A 12,569-nucleotide genomic window follows, 5' to 3' on the forward strand; every position below is an offset into this window, starting at 1 on the left:
CTCCTATTTTGCAGCTTAACTGCCAATACTCTGTGCCCCTCACCTTGCAATCCTCTTTTTTTTTTTTCTTTTCCAATCTTTATTCATATCATCAGCATAAGTTAGCACTTCCATGGGAGGCAAATTCCTCCTCTTGCTGGGCACACTGTGCCTGCCACAACCCCTGCTTGGCTTGAAGTTATAACACGAATGCAAAAAAGTAAAAAAGAGGAGGAGAAAAAAGGGAAAAAAAAGGAAGGGAAAAAAGCCCCCATGAGGATAAGTGGACAAAATCAAATATAGAATGGACCAGACAATGCTGGATTTCACCCTTATAAATCACGTTTCAATTCAGGGTCTTAGAGTACTTTGCAAACATTAAATCATAAATCCCTTATGAGTGAGACAAGTATTATCCCCTTTTCACAAAGAGCCCAAATCCCAGGTATGATGGCAGCTTTCACCAAACTGCAGCCAGAGTGGAGCTGCAGGAATTAGGATTTCACATCCCCAGTGGTCCATGTGGCTTCTTCTCTCCCCATGACTCAGAGGAGAGCAGCACAGGGGCTTGGAACAGCAAAAATCCCTTTACAGTTCCTTGAGTTTGAGCTTGGCTGCTCAAGGAAAGGGACAATTGCTCCAAGTCTCCTGTAACTCCCTTCCCTCCTGCACTCTCTCATTTCCATCACTGCTAACCACTGACCTCTACAAGTGCCTCATGTTTGGTTTTGACCAACTGAACCAAAACAAGGGGGCTTCTGCTTGAGCTGAAATTGGGTTTCCAGCTCAGCTCTTTATTGCTCACGACCAGTTAGCTGCCAGGTTTCACGGGAGACTGCTAGAAAAGCACTTAAAAGAGAGGGACTGGAATTTTGTTTTCCATCTCTTTCCCTGGTCTGTGGACCATTGATGCTCCAGCATTGCTGTGCTGCATTTAAAAACCTATCTGGAGATAATCAGCTTCACTCCGAGCCTTTAAAACCACAAGCAAATGTATTTTCAGCAAGGCCCAGCTAACCAAACCCATCTCAGCAGGTTCTCCAGGGCTGCACCCTGGTCCAGAGGTGAGACAAACTGATCCCTTCCTTCTTCAGCCCAGGGAAAGGATCCAAACCCAGCTCAGTAGCTCAGGCAGCCCCAAATAAACTCAATGCCACAAATGAGAGGTTGGCCTGGCTAAGCCTGGGCTTTCCCTCCTCTCCTTGTCATCTCCAGGCCTTCAGGGAAGTGCTTGAAGGGCAGATTTCAAACTCCAGGTGCACCAAACAATCTGGTATCAATGTCCTTTCCAAGAGGAGGAAGCTGGGTGGGGAATACAAGACCTTTATGGATGGTTAAGAGCTCCAGCACCCAAGAGAACCCTGGTTTGGGTCTTGTGGGGTTTCAAAAAGCCCAGGAGGAAGATGGTAACCAGGCATGGCTGAGATTAAACTCACTCTCCAGATCTCTCTCCCCTAATAAATGCTTCATACATTAAGATGATCTCTCTATATCCTTAATCAAAGATGTTTCTGTAGTGTTCAAAGGTTGCAACAAAGTGAGTGGATTTCCAAGTGCTCGCCCAAGCAGTTTTGGAGGGAAAAACCTGGACCATGGGGATTCCCAGGGAATCTGCACCCAAACAGGGCAGGGCACACCATCAGGATGAAAAATAGGAATAAATTACTTCTATCCAGAGAGAAAGAACTTCTCCCCACAGCCCACAAAATCCAAGGAGAGAGAAGCAGAAAGGAAAAGCAAAGTGCTCCATTTCAGGGCACAATCATACCTGACATGCTCCCTCTAATTAAGGGTGGCTTAATTAGACTGGGAAACAAGAGGAAGGTCTAACACTGTGGTCAGAAGGACTCTGGCCACCACCACCTTACCCACTCAGGATTTTTTTGTCTCCCCTCAAACCCCAGTGCAAATTATCCTGGTGAGGACACGAATCCCTGCTCAGAAACCGCTTGCAAAGCACCACATTCCCCTGAAGATTTTGCACCTGCTGCAAGATGAAGATAAATTCAAAGGCACTGGTGTAAACACTCAGCAAACAGCCCCTCCAAACGCACCGTGTCTCCTTTGAAATATCATTTCCTCGTGCATTTAATTACTCACTGCTTTGTACACTTTCCTTTGCCTGCCCAAAAAAAAAGGAGGGGGGAAAAAGCCCAACAAAACTCTGGGCTCAATTCTTCTTAATATTGGCAGTGCTGCCTAAATTTAGGGGGGAGAAAAAAAAAAAAAAAAAAAAAAGAAAACAAGAAAGAGAAAAGGTGTGTTCAGAACACGTATGGATTTATGAGCAACACAAATATCCCGTGTTCTCAGTAATATGCTGTTTCTAAATCAGGCTCATAAATACATGCTTGGGAGATTAGTCTATAAAAAAAAAATAAACTTTAATTACCCCCTCTTTATCAGCACACAGCCCGTGGTGTTAACCATATGTGGGTGTTAAACGCCAAGTGCTTTGCAATCTTCCCCACCCCCCGGGAGACAATGGCATCACAGGGAACGCTCCATGGCCACTCGGATATGGAAATGTATTCCCAGCTCCTGAGGAAGAGGGGCTGGAGAGAACAGCGAGTGCTGTGAGTGCTTAGCAACCCCTGCCGAGCTGTGCTGCATGCAGGGCACCCAGCTTGGGGACAGCAGCATCCCCTGGGGGGACAACAACACCTCTAGGGGACAGCAGGACTTCTGGGGAACAGCAGCATCCCCTGGGGGGGACAGCCAGCCCAGCCCAGGGACATGAGCATCCCTGGGAGACAACAGTACCCCTAGGGACAGCAGCATCCCTGGGGGACAGCCAGCCCAGCTCAGCCAAGCCCAGCTCGGGGACATTAGCACCGCTGGGGGACAGCAGCATCCCCAGGGGACAGCAGCACCTCTGGGACAGCCAGCCCAGACCAGCCGCATCCCTGGGGGACAACAGTACCCCTAGGGACAGCAGCACGCCCTGGGGACAGCCAGCCCAGCTCAGCTTGGGGACATTAGCACCCCTGGGGGACAGCAAATCCAGCCCAGCTCGGGGACAGCAGCATCTTTGGGGGACAACAGCATCCCTGGAGACAGCAGCATCCCTGGGGGACACCCAGCCCAGCCCAGGGACAGCAGCATCACTGGGGGACAGTGGCATTTTCGGGGACAGTCAGCCCAGCCCAGCTCGGGGACAGCAGCATCCCTGGGGACAGCCAGCCCAGCCCAGCCAAGCCAAGCCCAGTCCAGCTCGGGGACAGCAGCACCTCTGGGGGACAACAGCGTCCCTGGGGACAGGAGGACCTCTGGGGGACAGCCAGCCCATCCCAGCCCATCCGACACCCAGGGATGCTCCCGGCCCCTGCCGCTGTCGCAGCCATGCAGGAGGAATGGGGCTCCCCTAATGCTCCATGGTTGTGTTGCAGCAGAGGCTCATTAATAGCACAGAGCAGCGTTTCCAGGACAGCCTCACACACAGACACGTCCCCGGGTGTCCTACGAGGGACAAATCATGTCCAATCAAGGCAAACACCAATTAAGAGGAGCTGTGGCTGTTGGCAGGAGGCTCTGGACATGGAGCAGCCCTGCGCAGGGAGGGAGCAGCGCTGCCTGCCTCCCCTCCTGCCCTGCAGCCTCCTCTTCCTCAGCAGGATGGTCCCTCTGGGGCATGGGATGGGAAATAGGGATGGGATGAGCAATTGGGATGGGAAATGGGGATGGGATGGGAAATTGGGATGGGACGGGATGGGAAACGAGGATGGTAAATTGGGATGGAATGGGAAATTGCAAAGCGAAATTGGGATGGGATGGGTAATTGGGATAGGAAATGGGGATGGGAAATGGGGACAGGATGGGATGGGAGGATGGGACAGGATGGAAGGGGATGGGAAATGGGATGGGAAATGCTCCTTCCAGTCAGACACAGCTCTGCTGCACCATGACCCCACCAAGCCTTCACACAGTAACCCAGAGCCCCTTCCTTCTAAAGCAGAGGGATGTGGATGCAATGAGCCCCCCAGGCAGGGGGGAGAGCACAGGCTGGTGTTCCATCACACACCATCTACACCACAGCCTCTTCCTCAGGCATGTTCATCACTGCAGTCCTGGAGAAATCCCAATGAAGGTGCCCACAGCTCCAGCCCAGCTCTGGCTCACTGGGCACTGGGCTGCCTCCAGCCTCATCCCAGAGCCAGCAGGATGTGGATCAGCCCTCAAGTGGCAGCTCTGCTTGCCCTGTGTTAGGGGAGAGCCCTGAGGAGCCCCTCCAAGGACACAGAGGGTGCACAGAGGAGGGAATGAGGAAAGGAGGAGGAGAGGCAGCACACTGTGCAGCAGAAGGGTGAGATCAGAGTCGCTTCTGGATTTATAGAGGATTAGATCTTGCTGAGCACATGCTGAATCAGATTAATACTATTAACATTTATGAATTATCCTCTAGCAATTAGCTGAGACGTCCTCCAGCACAGCACAGGGAGAAAAGGCAGCCCTGGGCTGTGGGTCAGGGGGAGGAAGATGCCAAGAGTGGCTTGGGCACTGTAGGGAGGGTGGGCTTGGGCAGCTGGACCCCACAGCAAGGTCAAGGGCTCATTGACCGAGCTCCTGTGCATCCCAGTGAGCTCTTGTGCTCCTCCAGCAGCCTGAGCCTCGGCTCTTGAGGTGCTCCTGGAGTTATACAGCCTTATGTACTGAATAAATGCATTTGATTCCTCATTATACAGCTGTTGGTGGTGCTCCCCTTTGCTCTACGGCATTTTGCTGCAGCTGGCAGGGAGAACTCACCAGCAAACTCCAACCCAGAGGAGCAAGGGGGCAAAGGCAAAGCCTTGAAGGCTGGGCAAGGAATGAGCAGCTGAGGAGAGAGGGGGAAATACAGATGAGCAAAGTGGCACAGGCTGAGATGCTGCTCCACCAGCACCAGGGTCACCATGGGCAGATTCTCCTGCCCACACATCTCAAACCTTCTGGCACAGCAAAGGGGGGAAAGAATTTGTGCAAACTCAATTTGCTCTCCTGGCACTGCTATATTTTTTTTTCATTTCTCTAGGCAGGGACAATTAAAATCAATGAAGTCAGTTTTGCTTTCATGTTCTCAGTGCAGAATTGGTTGAGATAAAATCACATTAAAGAAACAGCTACATATTTAAAGGTAGATATTGCCTGCACTGGAATTTTCTTTCATGAAAATCAATGAAAGCACTTCTCCTGGAATTAAGGCCCGATCTTTTTTTTTTTGTTTTACACTCCAAATGAGTCCCAATTTTACAATGTACAAGCACAAAGGCAAATCTGAGTGGAAGGTTTCATTTTAAGGAGAAGGAAAAGCAATTTTCAATACAGTGTAGCAAAAACATTATTCCTACAGGAAAAAGGGGGGAAAAAAAGTAATCATTATCTATGAAATAGTTTGTGTTGAGTCACAGCCCAGGGAGGATTGTGCTCAGCAAGTGAGGGCTGGGCAGACAGATAAATTGATTTTAGAAACGAGGAGGAGGTCAGGGTGGCAGGGAGGGCTCAGGACATGGCAGGAGATGTCTCAGGACTCAAGGACTTATTCATCCTGGCTGGACCTTCACCACACTGCCTGCTGTCCCATTGTCACCCTGCAGGCTGAGCTGGGATTGGGGAATTGAGCTGCAGCATCAAAAAAAAAAGTCCCAAATCATCATTTGCCTCCATCCATTATTTTTGGATTAGATGCAAACTGACAGAACGGGATGAGAACACAAATCTCTGCTCTGCAACAGCTCCCCATGCTCGGGGCACACCCCTCCGTGCCTCAGTTTTTCCCCTACAGCCAAACATCACATGCGACATCCACCACCCTCTGCAGCCAGGAGACAAATCCATGCTGCCACATGAATCCACAACCAAAAGCATCTTCATTTTCCAAGCAGCTCCAGCCCTCTCCCCCCTCCTGCCTGCATCCAGCTCCGTGTTTATGTTCAGCTTCCTGGGAAACAAGAGGCTCGTTACCATGCGGAGGGCGACAGCAGAGCGATTAGTGAAATTTGTTACCCACATGCTCTGAACAAAATTAAATTAAAAGTGCTGCTTTGCTGTCAAGATAAGGGCCAAGCCGGAGAGATAATTTTTCACTCTCAAACACTCAATTACTCGCTGAGGCTGTATCAGATACAATCGGAAAATAAATAAATAAATGGGAAGACCCGCGCTGCCTCCAGGAACAGATGTAAAAGGCTTTATCTCCAGCGCAGTCCAGGGAAGTGAAAGTGCCTGCAGCTCCAGCAGCATTTACCTGCAGCCCCTGGTGCTGCCCAGCTCCAGCTGCCAGCAGCTCAGTACCCCTGGAATGGGCAGGAGCATGAGTGAACCCCCACACCTGTCACAGACATCTTTTATGAAAAATCCTTTCCTTAGGATTTTTCCTCCTGAGAAGCTGGGAGGCCTCAGGAACAAAATGCAAACAATGGTTATCTGCTGCTGTGGAATGCAACAGGTGCATCTGTGATTGGTCTCATGTGGTTGTTTCTAATTAATGGCCAATCACAGTCAGCTGGCTCCGACTCTCCATCCAAGCCACAAACCTTTGTTCTCATTCCTTCTTTTTCTATTCTTAGCTAGCCTTCTGATGAAATCCTTTCTTCTATTATTTTAGTATAGTTTTAATGTAATATATATCATAAAATAATAAATCAAGCCTTCTGAAAGGATGGAGTCAGATCCTCATCTCTTCCCTCACCCTCAGACCCCTGCAAACACCATCACACACACCTACAGCCACCAGTGATTAAAAGAACAAAAAGGAGGCTGGAGCAACCCCAGCCCAGCTTCCCTGCACAGCCAGAGTCCAGCAGCAATGGAGAGGGACTCAGGATGGTTTTTATGGGCTGTTGCAGTGCCTCATTGCTCTGCAGGCAAAATAAGCCATCATGAAAAAGCACCACATTTGTTCACTGGCTGGAAAAGCAGCATCCATGACGGAGAGCAGAGAATGGCTGGGAATAAGGAGCATCCTCCACTGATCTGGACATCACAGTGTGAGCCTGGCTGTGGCGCAGCCTGCAGGGAGGGAGGGATCCCGGTGCTATGGGGCATAAAGACAAGATTCGTATCATAAAATCACCTCTTCCCTGACATTTGGGGATCTGCAGGTCGCATGGGAGCTGTGGTGTCCCCTCTGGGCTGCTCTTTCCTGGCCTCACAAAGTGCAGCACAGCTCTATGTGCTGTGAACCAGCTGGGTGTGCACCACACAGGCTGAGCTGTCTGTCTGTCTATCCCTGCAGGGACCAGCTGTGTGCCCCTTTCTGAGAGACCCTAAAGGCTCTGCATTCCTTCCTGAGGGATCCTAAAGGCTCTGTGTCCCTTCCTGAGGGATCTCCTAAGGGCTCTGTGTCCCTTCCTAAAGAATTCTAAAGGTTGTGTGTTTCTTCCTAAAGGATCCTAAGGGCTCTGTGTCCCTTTCTGAGGGATCCTAAAGGCTCTGTGTGCCTTCCTGAGGGATCCTAAAGGCTCTGTGTCCCTTGCTTGGTAATCCTTACAGTTCTGGGTCCCTTCCTGAGGGATCCTAATGGCTCTGTGTCCCTTTCTGAGGAATCCTAACAGCTCTATGTCCCTTCCTGAGAGATCCTAACAGCACTGTGTCTCTTCCTAAAGAATCTTAAAGGCTCTGTGTCCTTTCTTGAGGGACCCTAAAGGCTCTGTGTCCCTAAGCAATCCTAACCTGTCCATACCATGGGCTGACCACACGAGGAGAGGATGGGCACAGGGCTGCCAGGAAGAGAGAAGCATCCCCAAGGACAGATAGCCCCAGACAGACAGACTCATTTTTCCTTCATAGCCCTGGATGCAGCCCAAACTGACATGTTTGCTTTATTTTTTTTTTGTCCCCCCCTTAACTGCCAGCAGCACCTCCCCCAGTTTGAAGGTGAGCCAAGCCCAAGGCAGGGCAGGGAGGCAATTCCCTGAGGAGCATGGAACAGTGGGGTGATGTCCTGCCTACAGCATTTCCTCAGCGCCAGCGAGGCCAGAGGCAGCAGCAGAGAGAGCAGTGCCCAAATTTCATTCTGCACCTCGTTTAGTTCCCCATGAAATAATAACTGCCTGCTGCCTCTGGAGATGGGAGAGGATCAAAGCCAAGCTGCCTCATATGTAGTAGACTCCGAATACCTAATATTCCCTTATAAAAGGCCTTGTTTTAACCACCAAATACAGAGGCAGATCAAAGCTCAGCTTCTCATTTCTCTAACAGCCCTCAGAAGGCTCCGCCAGGCAGCCCAGCACACGCACACACGGGGCTGACACCAATCCAAGGTACATAATTGAACTCTGCTAATTTGTCAAAACCATCACTGCGTGCTGTGGAAACAGCCAGGTGCCTTGTTCACAGAGACCTCAGCTGAGGAGCATCCCAAAGCCATGCCCTGCCTTCCTTTGGGTGCAGGAGGAGCATCCCAAAGCCATGCCCTGCCTTCCTTTGGGTGCAGGAGGAGCATCCCAAAGCCATGCCCTGCCTTCCTTTGGGTGCAGGAGGAGCATCCCAGAGCCATGCCCTGCCTTCCCTGGGGTGCAGGAGCATCCCAAAGCCATGCCCTGCCTTCCCTGGGGTGCAGGAGCATCCCAAAGCCCAAAGGCAGGTCACATCCTGCCTGTGACCAGGGAAACTCAGGGATGCACAGTCAGACCTGGAGCTGAATACATTGCTGAGCACAAGGCAAACCTCACCCCAGAATGAGAGGGATGGACCAGAAGTAGAGTTTGTGCTCAGGGCTCTGCCTCCTTGCTTTAGGGGGATTTTTGCTGCTAATATTTTCCTCTCAAGCTCAGAGTAGAAGCTGACTGAACACATCCCACCCTGAAGCATCAAAGCTTTGATACTGCCCTGCTGGCCAGCGGGGGATGTGGATTCACGTCCTTCCAACACTGTCAGGGTCACTCTCACAGAGACTCAGCACTGGTGGAAGGTGCAAAGACTGATGGCCCTGGGGACAGAAGCCATCTGTGCACCACAGCCAGAATGCAGAGAGGTTCCCACAGCTCCTGGGACTCCCAGGGGAATGGGAAAGAGGAGCCAGCCCCCACAGCCTTGCAGTGCACAGTCCTGTTGTAAACAGGTTGTAAGAAAAAGCTGGTTTCTGGAAATCCTCGAGGAGTCAGTGCTGAGGGTCAGCAAGAAGGAGCAAACCTTCTTGGAGACCAAACCTACTTGGGGAAGTACAATGAGGACTTTATGCAAGACAATTCCCTCAGTTAGCCCCCAGTGAACATGAACAAACCAGGTTCTCACAGCATTGCTCAAACACTAAGGCAGATCTAACATTCCTGGCCCCAGCTGAGGGTCACTTCAGCCCCTGAGCACAGAGTTGTGCACAGCCTGACAGCCTCTCTCAGGACTTGTTTCAGTTGGAAAAGCAATCTGAATTAGCTCCCTTGAGACTGTATGCCACAGAGCAGAGCTCACCCTGATCTGTCAAGGAGTGAGGAGCTGGTGTGGGCACAGGCTCACAGTGGTGAAGAGAAGGAGCATCTCACTGAAGATCTCAGTGTGAATAGAGCACTTCTTGGCATAAACCAGCAATGCCTCTCCCAGCTCAAATCCCAGAGATGGGGCTGAGCCCAACAGCAAAGACCAAGACTCCAGGGGAAGATCTCCTCTGCTTTATTCCTTACCCTCTTCTGTCCTATAACTTCTCTAGACACTTTCCAAAGTGTTGTGTTACATATTTATTACAACAGTTCTATTATCATTATGGTGCAAGGATTCCATAGTGCCAGAGTTTCATACCTCCTTGATGTTTCTCACAGGCATCTCCTCTAAGCACTGACTGTTCTTGGTCCTTGCAGCAAGCATCTAACCTCTATCCCCACCAATCCACTCTTTTATGCCACTATTCTTATTGGCTACAGGTGTGGCCTGTTAAGATCAGGCCTGCCCCTAATCTTTAGTAATAGGGTCCAGCTGCAACTCATTTAGGGATAAGATTACATTCTGCATTACCCATACTGTGTCCCCCTGTGTACCACCAAAGGCATGGTAACATCAGTGTAAGGGCATCCCACAGCCCCAGAGGCTGGGAAGGTGAGTGGTGCAGCATGCTGTGACCACAGAAGGTGCTGCCTCTTACTTCTCCATGTGTTCCTACACTAAAAACCAGGTACCAGTGGCTCTGCTGCTCCTGAGCTGTCAGAACAAACTCTCCCTTGCTGAATATTGTCCTGTGGGAATGTCTCTCTATTCTGCCTTGCCAAAGCACTAGAGAACCTGCTGCTGTCCTCCTTCTCCAGGAGACACAGGAGGCCACTTAACCAAGCTCAAATAAAAGCAAACCTGCACACCTCCTAAGTGGAAACTTCCCATGGCATCATCTGGGATCAATGCCTTGACAGTGCAAGTAATTAGGCTCAATCCTACAAAATCTTATTCGAGGAGAGAAACCCCAAGGAATCCCTCTCCTTGGACCTGATAACTACCCAAAGGCACCTGCAACGACACGCGAGCCTGGCGAAATCGATAGGGGAAGATCATTGTAAGAATTAACTGTATCTGACGATGCATCCTTCTCTATTAGAGTTACAATCCCGTCCAATTATGGATCTTGGCTGAACTTGTAATTATGAGTTCGGCGCTACGACTTCCCACTACGCTATTGCTCTGCTTCCATGAGGGAGAGGAGAGTCAATGAAAGGATAATGGAAAATTCCTTTCAAGGATGCAGCGATGGCCAAATTTATCCAGGCAGGAGGGGAAGTACAATGGGGACTTTATGCAAGACAATTCCCTCAGTTAGCCCCCAGTGAACATGAACAAACCAGGTTCTCACAGCATTGCTCAAACACTAAGGCAGATCTAACAGGCAGCCCTGTGTGATGGCGCGAGGCAGCTCTGCCTCCTGAATTCCCTTCAAACCCAGCCATCAAAGCTGCCCAGGTGAACAACAGCTTATTCACTGGGAAAGAAAGGAATTCTTCCCATTCATCTGCTCCTTTATATTTGCCCTACAAGGAAGCTAAAACCAACAACCAAAAACCAACACAGACGTCAATAAAAATATCTTTGTACCCGACATCCAGTATGAGCCTTTTTCAAGAGGCTTGCAGAGCAGCTGACCTCAAGGGGAATGGCAACAAGGCAGCCTTGCAAAGATTTATCTGCCTCTCATTAAAACACAGTTTTCCATACCTTCCCTGTGCCCTATCACCCCTTTCCCTAGTGGAAGCTGAAAAAACCCCAAACTTCAGTGACTTTTCCAAAGCAGCCAAGGACCATCACAGCCTGCCCAGTACTCCTGAATAAGTCACTGAAAAAGCTACTCCAGCATCTGGGAAATCTGATCCCTGTACCAGCAGTGTTTTGGGACAGCTTCTTTTGTCCCTGTTTGCAACATAACAATTCCTTCCTCCTGTCACACAGGCATGAAGATGATCAGAGGGATGGAACACCTTTCCTGTGAGGAAAAGCTGAGAGAGTTGGGATTGCTCAGCCTGGAGAAGAGAAGGCTTAGGAGTGAATAACTGCAGTACTTCCAGTACCTGAAAGGAGCTGGAGAAGGACATGGAATGATAGGAAAGGGGAAATGGCTTCAAACTGACAGAGGGCAGGGTTAGAAGGAAGTTTAAGCTTATTGGGAAAAAATTCTTGACTATGGGAGTGGGGATGCCCTGGCACAAGTTGCACAGAGAAGCTGTGGCTGCCCCTGGATCCCTGAAAGTGTCCAGGGCCAGGTTAGACAAGGCTTGGAGCAACCTGGGACAGTGGAAGGTGTCCTTGACCATACCAAGGGGTGGAACAAGGTGATTTTAAGGTCCCTTCCAACCCTAACCGTTCTGGGTTTCTTATTTTATAATTTTCCCCTGATCACAGCCGTGTTTGCACCGCAGCAGGTAAGGAACTCACGAATCCTCTCATCCTTTTCATCAAAAGCTCATTTTAAACATGGTGATGATTTCTTTGGTTCTAAAACACATTAAAAAAAAGAAAAAAAAACCAGAAATATAAAATTGAAGGCCCAGCCTTTGAGCAGGAACAACTGCAGCACACCCCTGTGCATGCGTGAGCTTATTCCCGTGCGCAACCATTGAGCTGATCAGAGGTGTTGAGGCAATTTCACATTCAAATAAACACACTGGAAGCATTTATGGGAATGGCTCATCATGGAAACAAATGGGGCCTCGTGCTGCTGCGGTGGGCGCCGGCATCTATCTGGCTGCCGCGCTCTGCCGGGGCCCAGCTCCCTGCACAAAACAAATGGAGGGAGCAGACCCACTGTGCAATTTTTAAATTGCTTCCCAACGGAGTTATTTCCCGACAGTGATTTTTCAAACCCAGCAGCAGCAGCAGCAGCAGAACTCGTCCTCTCCTCCACCAAACGGCTTGGGCTGAGCGTCCCGAAAAAAATGACAAAAACCGATCTGGTGTGATGTGATGTGATGTGATGAGAGGAAATGCGGACACTAATTTCAAACTCCAGATGATATTTCAGTTTCTTGGCTTCTCTAACTCACAAAAGAGCCTAAAGGGACTTGGGTCTACAAATCCCTGCCCCAACTCTCGTTTTGAATTTGTTCTTTTTAATTGCCTTTGTGCCAAGTGGAAGGCTGGGCAATTTTCATCCAATGAATGTTTTGCATGGGAAATAAAGGGCAGAAAATAGGAGTTTGGAGCAAGGA

General features: G+C 49.9%; 1 protein-coding gene across 2 annotated transcripts in view; it reads right to left on the reverse strand.

The window, feature by feature from the left end:
* The window catches only part of ASTN2 (astrotactin 2), a 352,662-nt gene that overhangs the window by 226,525 nt on the left and 113,568 nt on the right, over positions 1–12,569 (reverse strand). The window lies entirely within an intron of this gene.

This window comes from Zonotrichia albicollis, chromosome 21 (assembly GCF_047830755.1).
Source record: "Zonotrichia albicollis isolate bZonAlb1 chromosome 21, bZonAlb1.hap1, whole genome shotgun sequence".
NCBI lineage: Eukaryota > Metazoa > Chordata > Aves > Passeriformes > Passerellidae > Zonotrichia > Zonotrichia albicollis.